The sequence below is a fragment of the Tamandua tetradactyla genome, chromosome 9, assembly GCF_023851605.1.
Source record: "Tamandua tetradactyla isolate mTamTet1 chromosome 9, mTamTet1.pri, whole genome shotgun sequence".
NCBI lineage: Eukaryota > Metazoa > Chordata > Mammalia > Pilosa > Myrmecophagidae > Tamandua > Tamandua tetradactyla.
In genome coordinates, this window is record NC_135335.1 from 74,448,171 (window position 1) to 74,464,425 (window position 16,255).

Here is a 16,255-nt window from a genome sequence, read left to right on the forward strand (position 1 = left end):
GTCCATTGTACCATTTTATCGACCCAGCTGTCTCTGGATGATAATCTTGATTTTATGGGAGACATAAGACCAAAGAATTTCATGAATGTGTGTCTACTGCCACAATTCATTTGCTGTGAAGTGGGTTCCTTGGTCAGAAGAAACGCTATATAAAATGCCTAATATAACTTCAATATATGAAGTTATATGGGTAAGGCATTCCATAAGTTCATGGATGGCAGTTTTGGCAGAAGCACTACATACAGGGAAGGCAAACCCACATCTGGAGTATGCATCTGTTCCATTAGAATAAATCACGGTTCCTTCCATGATGGAAATGGACCAATGTAAACAACCTGTCATGGTGTGGCAGGCTGATTGCCTTGTGGAATGGTGCTATATCAAGAACTGAGTATGTGTCTCTCTTGCTAGCAGATTGGGCACTCAGCTGTGGCCATAGCCAAATCAGCCTTTTAGAGTGGAAGTCCACATTACTGAGCCTATGCAAAACCTCCATCTCTACCACGATGACCACTTTGTTCATGAGCCCATTGGCCAATGGCAGTAGTGGTTGGGGAAAGAGGCTGACTGACATCACAAAATGGGCCATCTTATCCACTTTATTATTAAAATCTTCCTCTGCTGAAGTCATTCTTTGGGGAGAATTCACATGAACACAAATATCTTCATGTCTTTTGCCCAACCAGAAGGTTCCTTACACATACCTTTTCCACAGACCTTTGTCACAAATTTTGCAATCACACTCCTTCCAAGTCCCTGACCATCCAGAAAAACCATTAGCAATAGTCCATGAGTTAGTATACAAGTGCACCTCTGGCTAGTCTCCTTCCAAGCAAAATGAACAACCAGGTGCACTGTTAAAAGTTCTGCCCATGGGGAGGATTTCCTCTTACCACTGTTCTTCAGGGACACCTAATATAAGATCTGTCATACTGCAGCTGTCATATTTTGATTGATGCTACATATCATGCAGAACCCTTCATAAAATAGACCTGAGTTTCATTTCTTCTGTCAACTGATAGTAAGGAACTCCCCAAGAGGTCATAGCTCCCGCTGGGAAAGAGAAGGCAGTGTAGCATGACTGGGGGCCATGGGCATTTGGCCACTTCCTTCTGTAACTTACTTGTGCCTTCAGGACCTGCTCAAGTCCTGTCTCATATATACCATCTCCATTTTGATGGGAGTGCTGCTGTGCATTTCTATTTTTATGGCTTGGCAGGTCAAACAACACCCAGGTCATCAAAAGCAATTCAGGTCTCATTTTTAATTGGCAGCCTGTGGTTGGGCATTCAGCCTCTATTAAGACCCAGTAACAGGTCAAAATATATTTCTCAAAAGGAGAGTAGTTATCTTCAGAGGATGGTGAGGCTTTACTCTAAAATTATAAACACCTGCATTGCGATTCAGGGCCTGAATCAAAGGCTTCAGGGCCTGAATCAAAGGCTTCAGGAAGCATCTCCATTTCCAGTACATGGGATCCACTGGATCATATGGCTCAAGTGCCAGAGCAGCTTGCACAGCTGCCAGGACCTGTCTTAGAGCCTCCTCTTCTTCCAGTTCCCCCTCAAAACTAGGTGCTTTTCTGATCACTTGGTAAATGGGCTGGAGTAGGTCACCCAAATGAGGAATAAGTTTTCTCTAAAATACAAAGAGGCCAACCAAGCATTTTGACTCTTTTTTTATCATAGGAGGAGCCAGGTGAAATAGCTTATCCTTCACCTTAGAAGACGTTCTAGTTTGCTAGCTGCCGGAATGCAATATACCAGAAATGGAATGGCTTTTAACAAGGGGAATTTAATGAGTTGCTAGTTTACAGTTCTAAGGCCAAGAATTAAAACAAGTTTATAGAAAAGTCCAATCAAAGGCATCCAGGGAAAGATAGCTTGGTTCAAGAAGGCCGATGAAGTTTAGGGTTTCTCTCTCAAGTGAGAAGGCACATGGCGAACACAGTCAGGGCTTCTCTCTCAGCTGGAAGGGCACATGGCGAACACAGCGTCATCTGCTAGCTTTCTCTCCTGGCTTCCTATTTCATGAAGCTCCCCGGGAGGTGTCTTCCTTCTTCATCTCCAAAGGTCACTGGCTGGTGGACTCTCTGCTTTGTAGTGTTGCTCTCTCTGAATCTCTCATTCTCCAAAATGTTTACTCTTTTATAGGACTTCAGAAACTAATCAAGACCCACTCAAATGGGTGGAGACATGTCATCCCCTAATCCAGTTTAACAACCATTCTTAACTAAATCACATCAACCAGGGAGATGATTTCATTACAGTTTCAAACATACAGTATTGAATAGAGATTATTCTACCTTTATGAACTGGGATTTATATTAAAACATGGCTTTTCTTAGGGGACATGCTTCCTTTCAAACCAGCACAGAAAATAAACCTCAACATACCCCACATCCATGGATACGAGGAAATTTCACTGAGGTGGAAGGGACCTGCATATTTGTTGGATTTATCTCCCATCCTCTGACATGCAAATGCCTTACCAATAAGTCTAGAATATTTTTCCTCATGGTCCTTAATAACAGCTACTGAGGGAAAAGCATTTGCCAGATCAATAGCTGCATACCAGGTACCAGGGGATGTATTAATTTGCTCAAGCAATGATACCACATCTGGAACAGCAGCTGAAATTGGAGTCACCACCTGCTTAAGTTTATGATAATTCACTGTCATCCTCCAAGACCCATCTGTCTTGTGCACAGGTCAAATAAGAGCGTTGAATGAGATGTGGTGGGAATCACCACCTCTGAATCTTTCAAGTCCTTAAGAATGGCACTAAATTCTGCAATCCCTCCAGGAATCCAGTATTGCTCCTGATTCACTATTTTGCTGGAGAGAGGCACTTTTAGTGACTTCCATTTGGCCTTTCCTACCATAATAGCCCTCACTCCATGAGTCAGGGAACCAAAAGTGGGAATTCTGCCAGTTACTAAGTAATTATGCATTATCGAACTGAGAAAATAACCACAAAATGGGTCCAGGGACCCAGTGAACCCACTGTAAGATGGACCCAAACTAAAACTTCATTGATCATCTGATTTCCATAAGCCCTTACTCTGACTGATAAACTTGAGTGATGTTTTTAGTCTTTTGGAATGTGCTACTGCGAAACTGTTATGTACCCTAGAAAAGCCATGTTCTTTTAATCCCAATCCATTCTGTGGGGGCAAGATGGGAACTTTTGATTAAGTTGTTTCCATGGAGATGTGACCATGTTCAGTGAAGGTCAATCTTAATCTGTTTACTAGAGTCCTTTAAGAGGGAGATGCTTTGGAAAAATCACAGATGCTTGGAGACAGAAAACACCCTAGGAGATGCTTAGGTAAGAGATAAAATCCAGAGTTTGCCCCAGATAAGCTAAGAGAGAACTCATAGATGCTTAGAGGGAGAAACATCCTGGAGATGCTAAGAGAAGATCCACAAGACACAGACAATAGAATCAGAAGCTGGAAACAACAAACTGGGAGCAAGAACTAAACTAGCAGACACCAGACACGTACATCTTCCACTTACAGAGATGTTCCAGATGTCAGTGCCCTTTCTTCAGAATCCAGGTAGCATCTTGTTGATGCCTTAATTCAGATACTTTTATGGCCATAGAAATGTAAATGTGTAACCTAACAAATCCCCTTTGTAAAATCCAACCCATTTCTGCTATATATTCCAGGAGCTTTAGCAAACTGAAATACCTGTAAATGTGAGGCTTCCCAGAAAACAAAATTTAAATCAGCCTATCAGCTATCACCAACTCACTATTCTTATACCTGCTAACTTCCTCATTGCTTAGCAACCACCTGCACTAACTATACAGGAAATGTAGTCTGCATTAACCAATGAAGATTTTAGTCCCAATGTACTTCCTTATTCTCTCTTAAGTGCCCATGGCTCTTTGTTCAGTGGAATTCTTCTCTACCTCATGGTGATTGGTATATCTCTCATTCTTTAACTGGTTCAATAAAACTATCTAAGATCCAACCAGATTGTGCTCAAGTTTTAATTATAGCTGTTATTTTGATGATCTGGAGTGACCTCAATAAAACTACTGATGACTCTCTGAATAATCTACAGAACAGGTGTGGTGCCCATGGGAACCCACTGGGTTCACTGTCTTTTTGCTGTCTTGTCAGAGTTATCAGTGAGTTTCTCTTGGGCTCAAGCTTCACTCATTTTGTGTTCAAACTCTCTGATCTCACTGAGTTCTGGTCCAGGTGTTAATTGGTTGTTCACTCTCTGCAGGAAGATCCCTCATAAGGGACCCGAAGCCTTACCTTTTAATTGTGTCCACAGCATTCCTGCTGTGAGGTCAGCACATCTGCTGTTGGTTTACTATGGAATCCTCAAATTCTATAGGCACTCCACTGACTGACACCCCAGCATCTTTCATGTTTAAGAACTATGGAGCATGGGGTTAAAGCTAGTTATCTAAATAGCAGAGCTTCACCAAAGATAACTTCAAATTACAATGGCCCTTGTGGGGAACTTTTCAGCTGACTAAGATTTACCAATTATCAATCGGTGGGCTTAGTCATCCAAAATACTTCAAGACTCTAAAACAGTTTCCTTAAAGAACTCCTTAAAAATGTGAATGAGAGTATATGGGTAGTTCAGTGGTTAGAATGCCCTCCTTCCAAGCAGGAGACCCAGGTTCGATTCCCAGACCATGCACCCCTCCAAACAAAAGTGAATGAGAAATTAAAGACTCAACCCCTTAATGTCTGTGAGAATTCGACTCACACTTCTGCTACCTAACTGCTCCTTCTCTTTTTCCACCTTTACCTAAATAACACTTCTCTAGTAACATACTAACATGGTTACCCTACTTCAGGATGAGGAAGTTGAACAGTTGTCTTTTAAAATTAGACTCTTTAAGGTTACTAGAGAACCAGCATGAATAACTTTTTCTCTATGGTCAAAAGCTGAATTGGATCTATAACCAAAGATTTTCCCAAGTCATGGGAAATTCTATGAGGAATTTAAAACACTTTCAGGAGCCTATGAACCCAGCCTGCTAGGCCAAATCTTAATCAATTAATCCAAATGTTAGCTGGCTCAGGCAAAGCTCAAAAATAGATGCGCAAGGCAGACTGGCTGGAGCCTGGGGAAAGATGTCCAAAACCCCAAATTTTCCCTGTCTGCCCATGGGCATGAAAGAGCTCAAAAAGTCACAGTTTATTTATTAAAAGTAATTCTTAAAAGTTTCTCCAGCATGGACTGATTATAAATAAAAAAGGGATAAATCTTCAGTAAGTTTTAAAACTAGATTAGAATTTTTTTTTCTAAAACACTCAGGATTTAAAGAAATAACTGCCCATACACAGCCTGAATTGATGGCTCTATTTGTGAATGGCCTATTACCCAAAATACCGGGATTTATAAAACGACAAAGAATAGGTTGAGGAAACAATGGGACCTAGCAGAACTTATAAACATGCTGAACATTTTTAAAGGATGTTAGCAACAGAAAGAAAATAAAAACTTCCAAATATATGTTCTTGCAATTAAAAACGGTCACAAGGACTGGGACCTAGACCAAGTAATAGTGTTTCAAACCAATTACGATTTCAAATCCAGAAATCAAGCACTCAAACAATTGCCTAGAATTAGGTACCTAATTAATCCACCCAGTCATTGGAAAACAGACTGCCCTCAAAAAAAAAAGAAAAAGAAAAAAACAAACAAGATTTCTACTGACGCATGAAGGAAACCCAGCTCAATGTTTCTGGGAGCTCTGGGCATATCATAATCCCTTTAAATTCACAAGGTAAAGTGGAATTAAAAATAAATGGGAAGGGCGGGCCATGGTGGCTCAGTGGCAGAGTTCTTGCCTGCCATGTGGGAAACCCAGGTTCAATTCCCAGTGTCTGCTCATGCACAAAAATAAAATAAAAAATAAAATAAAATAAATGAGGAGATATGTAAAGTACTTGTAGATACTGGGGCTTCACTTTCAACTCTGAACCCCAGACTGTTATGTTAAAACTACAGGTCTTTCAGAGTCATACAAAAGGTTATCTCCAACAGGTGAGGGTTGTGTTTCCAGATCCAAACCTCCCTCATACTCCTTATATCATAACTTCCAGTGATTAGATTAGGCATATTAGAGGTAGCCTAATATGTAACCCATAACAGCCCTTAAACCAAGCTGGAAGGGAACTTACCTGGTACTGTTAACTTCTGACCTTGCAGCTAACTAGAAAGGATTGAACCTTAAATTCAAATCTCACAATGTAAGAGGCCTCCGTCTTCCACCAATTGGGCCTGTGACTAAACTGGGGACCTACAACTTAAATTCACTAGGACGAGAAGTAGATGGCTTCATGAAGTTGACAGTTTCCACCCAAAATCATAGAACAAGACTCCAAGAACCTCTACATTCCTGTTATGCTCCTGATCTTATTTATAATTACTGGTTTTTTTCATTTCTATTGTTTCCATATTACTTTTACATAATTTTTCCCTCTTAGAAAATTTTACCACAAAAAATGTTTAAACTCTTCTTATTTGTCTTTTTCTTCCTTTTTGCCATGGCCTGGAAAGACAATACACAATCATTCATTTTTCTCAGGCCATTGCAAAGGGGGCATCTAACTGATGATTATATCTTTCATCACAAATGATGAGCTGTACATGACATCAGCAATGCAACTGTTTAATCCTTGAATAATCGCTCTCAGATCCCAAATGTTATGGCTCAAAAATGAGTCCTTGCCTGATGCAAACAAAATCAATCAGTAGACACCAGGATCTGGGGAAGAGAAAATGTTTAGTTAGCCAAACACAGCCTCATGGAGACAAGAAGATGAATAGTGCATAAAATCTGTCTCCCCAAGCTGATAAAATGAGAGACATTTACTGGATTAAACAAAGGGTGGTAGGGATAGGGGTATTAGACCTATTAGTACATTGAGACTGGCTAGCAAACATTCAAATTTAGGATTAAAAATTGGTTATTGTCATTGGTTCTGCTATCTTGACATGTGGGCTTGTGATGTTGTGGGAATCTTTTATGGTTGGGCTTCTTGTATTGTGGGAATCTGTAATGGTTGGACCTCTTACTTTTTTTCAGGTATGGTATTTCTTTTTTTCTGTTGTCCCTGCTTGCTTTGATTTTACTCACAGGGTATAGTATGTGTCAGGGTCATTTTAAGTTCAGGTCTCTTCTTTTCAGTGCATGCTTCACTAATTTCAGTTAGTTCTTTGGGGAAAGAAGAAAGCAGGAACTTGTCCTGAGGCTAGGTGAGCCCCTCATTAATCTTAAAAGAGGGAAATGAAAGTTTTAACAAGTTAGCAAAGGAGGAGCTATTCTAGTGGGCTACCACATGGCTGTTTCAGGCAGTGTGATTTTTATTATTATGATTAGGTAAAGCTTTCTCCCAGATTAATTTTTCTTTTAACTGTGAACATTTTTATGGTTAAAGATAAATAAGGCTGGTTTGGCTAGAACTGTTAAAACAAGAACTTATCTGTAGCATGTGTCAATGGGAATTTTGGAAAAAAAGAGAAATGGAAACCTTGTAACCTAATTAGGGAAGGAACTGCCTCAGCAGCAGAGGGGTAGGGGGTTATGACAAATGGGTCAATGTCCACTATGCAAATGGCATCTTTATAAATACCACTTGATCTCAATTTCTCCTATTGAGTCAGGATAGCTACCAAAGAAACTGGTTTTCCCTGTTTTGCCTTTGCACAAATATCAGGAAGGCCTCCATTTAAGCCCTGTAACGAAGGTAACTGCACAGCCATTACTTATGCACATTTCTCCACATCCCTGGTCAACTGACAAGATGCAACAACTCCCAATATAATGGAAGTAGCAAATGGCTTACTTACATATTCAGAGACATCCTTGAAAGCACCTTGACTTCTCTAGGGTGGGCTGTACCCTCCAGGGTTTATTTTTCTTTGTGGAAGCCACTCCCTACATAGGTTGTGGACAGTGACAGGACTATACACTCATAAGTTTTCTTACTCCCTTAGAAATTCATATGAAATCCAAAGCTTCACACTGGAGTACCTTACTAAATGTATATTCCCAAACAAAGTATGAGTTGTCTCAGAGTGTCACTAATGCCAAATGGGTCTCTTTTGTAAGACTCTTATTGCCTTGATTAGAAGTTAACACTAATGTAACTATGACTAGAAATGTGCCTATGACAGTAGGAAAAATTACTGATTCCACTATCAAGGCTATTGTTGCACAACAAAAATCTTTAGATTCTATAGCTAGGGTTGTTTTAGATAATAGAATTGCACTTGAATACTTGCTGACTGAGCAAGGAGGAGATTGTGTTCTCATCAATACCACCTACTATACTTGGATAAACATTTTTGGGGAAGTCAAAACACAGTTAGATGAAACAGTCAAACAAGCCACTTGACTCAAACAAATGAGTCCTTCTTTGGAATTTTTTTAAATACAATTTTAATGTAAAATCCATCCAAAGTATACAAACAATGGCTTACAGTATCATTACATGGTTGTGCATTCACACCAAAGTCAATTTTAGAACATTTTCCTTATTTCAAACATATAAATAAAAAGAAAAGAGAAAATCCAAAACACTGCATAACTCCCTAATTATTTATCCCTAGTATTGATGTGGTACATTGGGTTTTTTTTTTTTTTTTTTTTTACTATTGATGAAAGAATATTAAGGTATTATTGCTAAATATAGTCCATAGTTTACAATAGGTATGATTTCCCTATATACTACTCTAATATTGACATCTTATAATAGTGATGTAAATTTCCTATAGTCCATGAAAGAACTTTTAAATATTTTTACTGCTAATGATAGTCATCATCCACCAGAAGATACACCGTATTAAACATTTCCATGTTTTAACTCCAGCTTTCCTTCTGGTTACATACATACTTTAATCTTCCCCTTTCCACCACATTCACTGGGGATGGTTTTTGATCTCTTTGATTTCAATTTATTTGGACCTTAGGTCCTTATCTCAGAAATATATTCCAAACATTGGGCATTTTGCTATTCATAGTATTTTTAATAGGTGCCTGGTGCACTGTGTCATCTCATAATTTAAAATAGATGCACATAGTGTTCTAACCTAAAATGTCAGAAGCATGAAGAAAGCAAGAACAACCAACTTCTTAACATCTGTAACATAGAATTAATTACCTACAAAAGCCATCAACAGCCAGCAGATGGTGACTGAGGGTGCTGCTGCTACCTTAGCCCTCACTTTATGTGCGGACTGGATCAAAAAGGGGGGATTTATAAATAAATATGGTAGGCTCACAAGGAGGTAAAAGTGCTAAGTCCCATGTCAGCAAAACTAAAATCTAAGCCAGTTTCTAATCCCTAAATACTAAACTTGCCCAGAAAACAGAATTTAAATCAACCAATCAGCTATTGCCAATACCCTATTCTTATGACAGTTAACTTCCTCATTACTATGCAATCTCCTGCACTAACGATATTAGGAAATTAACCAATGAAAATATCCTCTCAATGTACTCCCTAGTTCTGTCTATAAAAGCCTGTTGCTATTTTTTCAGTGGGATTCCTTTGTACGTTATAGAAATTGGAATCTCACCAATTCATTAATTAACACAGCAAAATCTGTGAGACCTAATCAAATTTTGTCAAAGTTTTTATTTTAATGTTGGGTTTATATGCATGTATATTAAATATGTCTCTATGTTTTTAACTTGCCTTTCCTTTAAGAAGATAAATATAAATCTACATAAATGTATATATATTTTACTTATTTAATGAAGAATAACTTGTTGTGTCTTAGCTCTTTGTAAAATGTTGTACGTGTAAAAATTTCTCAAAATAATTGATGAAATGAAGTCATATTTTCTTCTTTAAAGGATTTTCCATTTCTCCTTTTTTTTTAGCTTGGCTATGAAAAGTTTATAGGATTTGATTTACTGAAATTAATCATCTACACAGAACAATGCTCTTATTTATAGTGTGAAAATAATGTTGATTATTTCAATTGAAAATATTTACATTAATCTCTTCATATATTCATATTTAGAGTAATGAATATTTACAGCTGTGTCATTTTTGCAATTTTTATGTATTGGTTCCTAAAATAGCTTGCTTGAAACTTCGAGAGATGGGACTTTGTTCTGGTAGACAAATAATTCTTATAGCACTTATTCATGCACATTGAAATGACAAATGTGGAAATCCTTCTCCTTAAACTTGGATGCTTTCTATTTAAAATGCACTTTTTTTCATTTCTTCTGTTTAGTTTTCTAATGCTGCCAGAGTGCAATATGCTGGAAATGGGTTGGCTTTTATAAAGAGGATTTATTAAGTTCCAAGTTTACAGTGCGAAAGTCATAAAAACAGCCAAACTATGGCACCCAGAAAAAGATACCTTGACTCAAGAAAGGCTGACCACGTCTGAAACACCTCTGTAAGCTAGGAAGGCATGTGGCTCGTATCTGCTGATTCCTTTGCTTCTGGTTTCAAACAACCTCCCAGTGGTTATTTTCTTTCTGCATCTCCAAATGTCTTTGTCTGGGTCAGCTCTGAGCTTTGTCCAAAGTGGTTCCCTCTTAAAAGACCCTATTAAGTGGGTCAAGACCCACCTTGAATGGGTGGAGGCACATGTCCATGGAAACCACCTAATCAGAAGGTCCCACCCACAATTGTGTGGCTCACATCTCCATGGAAATGACTTAATCAAATGTTCCACCTTACAATATTGAATCAGGATTGAAAAAACATAGATTTTCTGGTGTAACTAACAATTTCAAACCATCCTATCATTCTTTGGACATTTTCCATTACTTTAACCAAATTCTTACCTTCCTTTCAATTTATTCAAGCTATGGCTACAATGCTATCTCCGGACAAGAGTTTTACTAAGTTACACAAATGCAAATTATTTTAAACATTTTAATATTATAGCTATGGTCTATTAGAAACTAAAGGAACTCAATTTTACCTAATTTGCATTGCAATAAAAATTTCACTACATTTTATAAAGAAAATTCTTCCCAGTGTTTGAAGCCATTCATTATGAACTGCTGAATTTATTCCCTATAAACACTTTCTTCTTATATGTCACAGCTTCTATGTCTCCGTTTTTTCTCATTATCCTTTGTTCTTACCTTTTAATTTTAGAATAAATTTGTTTAAAGCATGGTATCATAAACTAGATACATGTTGATGTTTTTGCTTAGAAGAAATGCAAATATTTCTTTAAATAAATTTCACAAGATGTTTACGGGCAATGCAACTAAGGCTAAGAAATGGTGACTAACTTAATGTATTAACCAGGGTTCTCTAGGAAAATAGAACTGACAGGAGATATCATTAAATATTATGAATTTTTATAATAATTGTCTCATGAAACTGAGGATGCACAAGTCTAAATTCTATAGGGCAGACTGCAAGGTGGGACCTCTGATGAAGGTTTTCAATGAACTCCCCAGGAGAAGCTGGGTGTCTGAAATAAAGATGAAAATGCTCTCTTCTGACTGCTGAAATCATCACTTCTCTTTTTAAAGCCTCATCTGATTGGATGAGATGTCTCTCACCATTGAAGGCAAATACTTCAGTTGATTATAGATGCAATCAGTCATTGATGCAATCAATTTATTGATGATTTAAGTCCATGAAATGTCCTAATAGTAATAATCAGGTCAGTGCTTGCTTGGTCAAATGAACAGATGTACTCACCTGCCCAAGTTGATGCATGAATTTAACAAAGATGGTCTATCCATTGTCAACTTGGTAGCCATATACAACTTAAACCATAATCTCTAAATAAAAAACAATAACAGTCACAGTTTTCACCTAACAATACTCAATTGTTCTTTATACAATCAGAAACATACCTAACTATACAGAATTGGGTGCAAGTATTTGAATAATATTCACTCATAAATTCTATATCTCATAACTTAAATCCTATGGCATAAAACTAATATAACTTATGTCATATGACAAGTGGTTAAGACAGGAAAGAAAACAATGATATTTGCTTTATGTAAGTATACAAACATTCATGAAAAAATAAGGAAGAAATTTTTTTTTATTGCAAATGTTCTCATGATCATAGTTCATATTTATCACTACCTCCTTCCACAGATGAGTCCATGATCCCTCTAATCTCAGCAAGCCCTTCAGGTTTGTCTGTGGTTATTTTTTGGTAAGTGACTCAGACCTTCATTCCTGAACTTTTGGAGTCATTGGTAATCCTGTTTGGGGTGGGTTATTGTAATTTTCCATCTACTTTAATCACAGGGCATGAAAGTACTAAGACATGCCCTAGGGGATCTCCTGTATTCCAGGCAAATGTCCTTACCCTCTTTATATAGTTGCAATTTTATTTCACCTTGATAGTCAAGATTAATCACCTGAGCTAGTGCAGTAATTCATTTTATCACATGTTGATACAGAGGCATGAGCAGCCCAAAGTGGCCAGGTTTCTGTCTTAACCTCCATTTCATTGGAATCATTGTTTGCCTTCTGTTAGAAGCTCTCCTCCCTAAGATCTGTAGACTAATAGATTTTAAGCTTGCAGAGGTAAGAAGCATATAATTTTCTAGTGTGTGACTAAGGTTACATTAAGTAAATGTGAAATACTCACATTTCCACCCCCTGGTTCCTGGACCTGTGCATGCTGGCTATGGGAAAAACAACACATAGGGTAGATGCTCATTTAGGGCATACACAGCCTCATGGAGAACATTGCCCCAGCCCTGCAAGTGCAATCCACTTAGTTATCATTGCAACTGAGAATTAAAAAGGTCATTTTACTGTTCCATAAATCCAACTGCTTAAAGATAATGGGGAATATAGTACAGCCAATGAATTCTATGAGTTTTTGCCCATTCCCACATTGCATTTTCTGTGTTATTGAGTAAGAATCAATACTATGTGAATAAAGCATTCAATAAGTCCACAGATGGTATTTGTGCTGATTTGAAAGGATGTATGTCCCCTAGAAAATCCATGTTTTAATCAAAATCTCATTTCATAAAGGCAGAATAATCCCTATTCAATACTGTATGTTTGAAATTGTAATCAGATCATCCCCCTGGAGATGTGATTAGATCAAGGGTGGTTGTAAACTGGATTACGTGACGACATGTCTCCACCCATTTGGGTGGGTCTTGATAAGTTTCTGGACTCCTATAAAAGAGGATACATTTTGGAGAATGAGGAGATTCAGAGAGAGCAGAGCAGAACAACATAGCCATTAGAAGCAGAGTCCACAAACCAGTGACCTTTGGAGATGAAGAAGGAAAATGCCTCCCAGGGAGCTTCACGAAATGGGAAGCCAGGAGAAGAAGCTAGCAGATGATGGCATGTTCAGCATGTGTTCTTCCAGATGAGAGAGAAACTCTGACTGTGTTCATCATGTGCCTTTACAGATGAGAGAGAAACTCTGAACTTCATTGGCCTTCTTGAATCAAGGTATCTTTCCCTGGATGCCTTAGATTGGACATTTCTATAGACTTGTTTAATTGGGACATATTCTCAGCCTTAGAACTGTAAACTAGCAACTTCTTAATTCCTCTTTTAAAAGCCATTCTGTTTCTGGTATATTGCATTCTGGCAGCTAGCAAACTAGAACAGTACTTTTGGAAAAAGTATGGCATAGAGGGAAGACAAACCCATATCTGGATTATAGGGCTATTCCAGATCACTGCCTCTTCCATGAAAGAAGTGACCCAATGTAATCAACCTGTCAAGAGGTAACAGGCTGATTACTTTGGGAAATGGTGCCATATTGGTATCTCTGCTGCTGGCAGATTGGGCACTCAATAGTGGCTGTAGTTAGGTCAGCCTTGATGAGTGGGAATCAATGCTTTTGAGCCCATACATGCTCTCCATCCCTACCTTGGCCACTTTGTTTATGAGCCCATTTGTCAATGACAGGAGTGACTAGGGAAAGAGGCTGGCATGTATCCACAGAACAAGTCATCATATCCACTTGCTTGTTACATTCTTCCTCTCCTGAAGTCATTCTCTGGTAAGCATTCACAAGGATGTGAATATCTTCACTTTTTTTTTTTTTTTGCCCACTATCTACATTCTTCTTCTTTAGATACCTTTATCACCAATTTTCCTATCATGTTTCTTCCAAGTCTTTGACCATCCAGCCAAACCATTGGGAACAGCTCATGAATCAGTATACAAACTAAATCCAACCATTTCTTCTTCCAAATAAAATGAAAAACTAGGCTCACTGCTCCAAGATATGCTCACTGAGAGGATTTCTCCTCCCTATTGTCCTTCAGGGACATCTCAGAAAAGATCTGTAGTGCTTTAGCACTCCACTTTTGGGTAGTACCTAAATATTGTTCGAACCATATGTAAACCAGGCCTGAGTTTTCTAAGTCAACAAACTCCCCATGAGGCTATAGCTGTGGGCTGAGAAAGAGAAGGCAATGTGATAGGAGTGGGAACCATGAGCATTTGGACCATTTCTTCATGAAACTTAATTGTAGCTTCTGGTACCACTCAAGCCTAATCTCATATGTACCACTTCCACTTATTATGGAGTACAGCTGTGCATGCCAAATTTTATGGCTTGGTGGGTCAGATAAAACCTGGCTTATGGTAGGCAACTCATATCTCTGGCAACTTGGTGGCCCATGGTCTCTACTAAGGCATGCCACAGCATGCCAAAAGTTGTTTCTCAAAAGGGAGAATAGTTATCTGCAAAAGATGGCAAGGATTTTCTCTAAAATCCTACAGGTTTGTGTTGTGATTCTCCAATAGGGGACTGCCAAAGTTCCAGACACAATATATATTTGCTAATGACACTTCTAGAACCATAGGATCTGCTAGATCATATGGTCTAAGTGGTAGAGAAGCTTGTATGGAAGTTTGGACTTATTGCAGAGCTTCTTCATCTTCTGGTCCCTATTCAAAACTAGAAACTTTTCTTGGTGCTCAATAAATGGGCCAGAGAAGGACCAACACACAAATGAGGAGCATGTTGCCTCCAAAATCCAAGGAAACTTGTGCTGGTTTTGAAACTGTTATGTGCCACAGAAAGCCATGATTTTATAACCCAATCTTGTGGGTGTAGACTGATTGTGGGTTAGAACTTATTTTATTTTACCAGGAATTGAATCTAGGTCTCCAGCATGGCAGGCGAGAGCTCTGCCACTGAGCCACCATTGCCACCATTAGAACTTTTGATTAGGTTGTTTCCATATAGAAGTGACCCTCCCAATTCAATGTGGGTCTTAATCCTTTCCTGGAGCCCTTTATGAGAGAGATCTGAGAGACAATAAGAGAGACAAAAACACTCCAGGAGAAACAAGCAAGGACCCTTGGGAGCTGAGAGAGCCCTTTTGAAACCAACTCAGAAAAGAAAGGCCAACAGACATTGCCATACGCCCTCCCAGGTGACAGGGGAAATCTGATACCAGCCAGCAGCCTTTCTACAGAGTAAAGATATTTTCCTCTTGCTATCTTAATTTGGACATTTTCATAGCCTTTGAACTATAAATTTGTAAAATAGTACATCTTCTTTGTAAACAGCCAAGCCATTTCTGGTATATTGTATTCTGGTAGCTTTAGCAAACTGAAACAAGGCCCAACTAAGTATTATACCTCCTTTTTGGTTATAGGAGTGGTCAGGCACAACTGCTTATTCTTCATTCAGAAGGAATATTTCAAAATGCCCATACCACTGAATGTCTAGAAATTTCACTGAGGTGGAAGATCTTTTACTTTATGTTTGATTTATCTCCCAACCTCAAATACACAAATGCATCACCAATAAGTGTAAAGAAGTTGCTACTACTTTTGCAATAGCTCCACTAAGCATGATATAATCAATATAATGGACCAGTGAGATGTTTTGTGGGAGGGGAAAACTATCAAGTTGGAGAGCTGATATGACCCTGACATAAATGAAGGTGTACTGCTGGTCTCTCCAGCTGAAATCAAGATGTTGGGTTGATATTTAATAAAATGTATCAAGAAAAATGCATTTTACAGAACAATAGTTGTTTATCAGTTACCAGGTGCATTTTTGTTTGCTCAAGTGATGATGCCACATCTGGAATAGCAGCTGCAATTGGAGTCACCACCTGGTTAATTTTATGATAATCCACTGTCATCCTCTAAAATAATCTGTTTTTGCCCAAGCCAATTAGAAGAGATTAATGAGAATGTAGAAGCAATCATTACAACATGCATCTTTCAAGTCTTTGATGTTGGCACTAATATCATCAAACCTCTAGAAATGTGGTATCCCTTTTGATTTAGTATTTTGCTAGGGGGTTGAAG

At 38.3% G+C, this 16,255-nt stretch overlaps 2 pseudogenes; both read right to left on the reverse strand.

Annotated features, from left to right (window-relative positions):
- Positions 1–93: 93 nt before the first annotated feature.
- On the reverse strand, positions 94–11,721 carry LOC143645729 (uncharacterized; annotated as a pseudogene).
- Positions 11,722–13,649: 1,928 nt separating this feature from the next.
- On the reverse strand, positions 13,650–15,511 carry LOC143645730 (uncharacterized; annotated as a pseudogene).
- Positions 15,512–16,255: the final 744 nt, after the last annotated feature.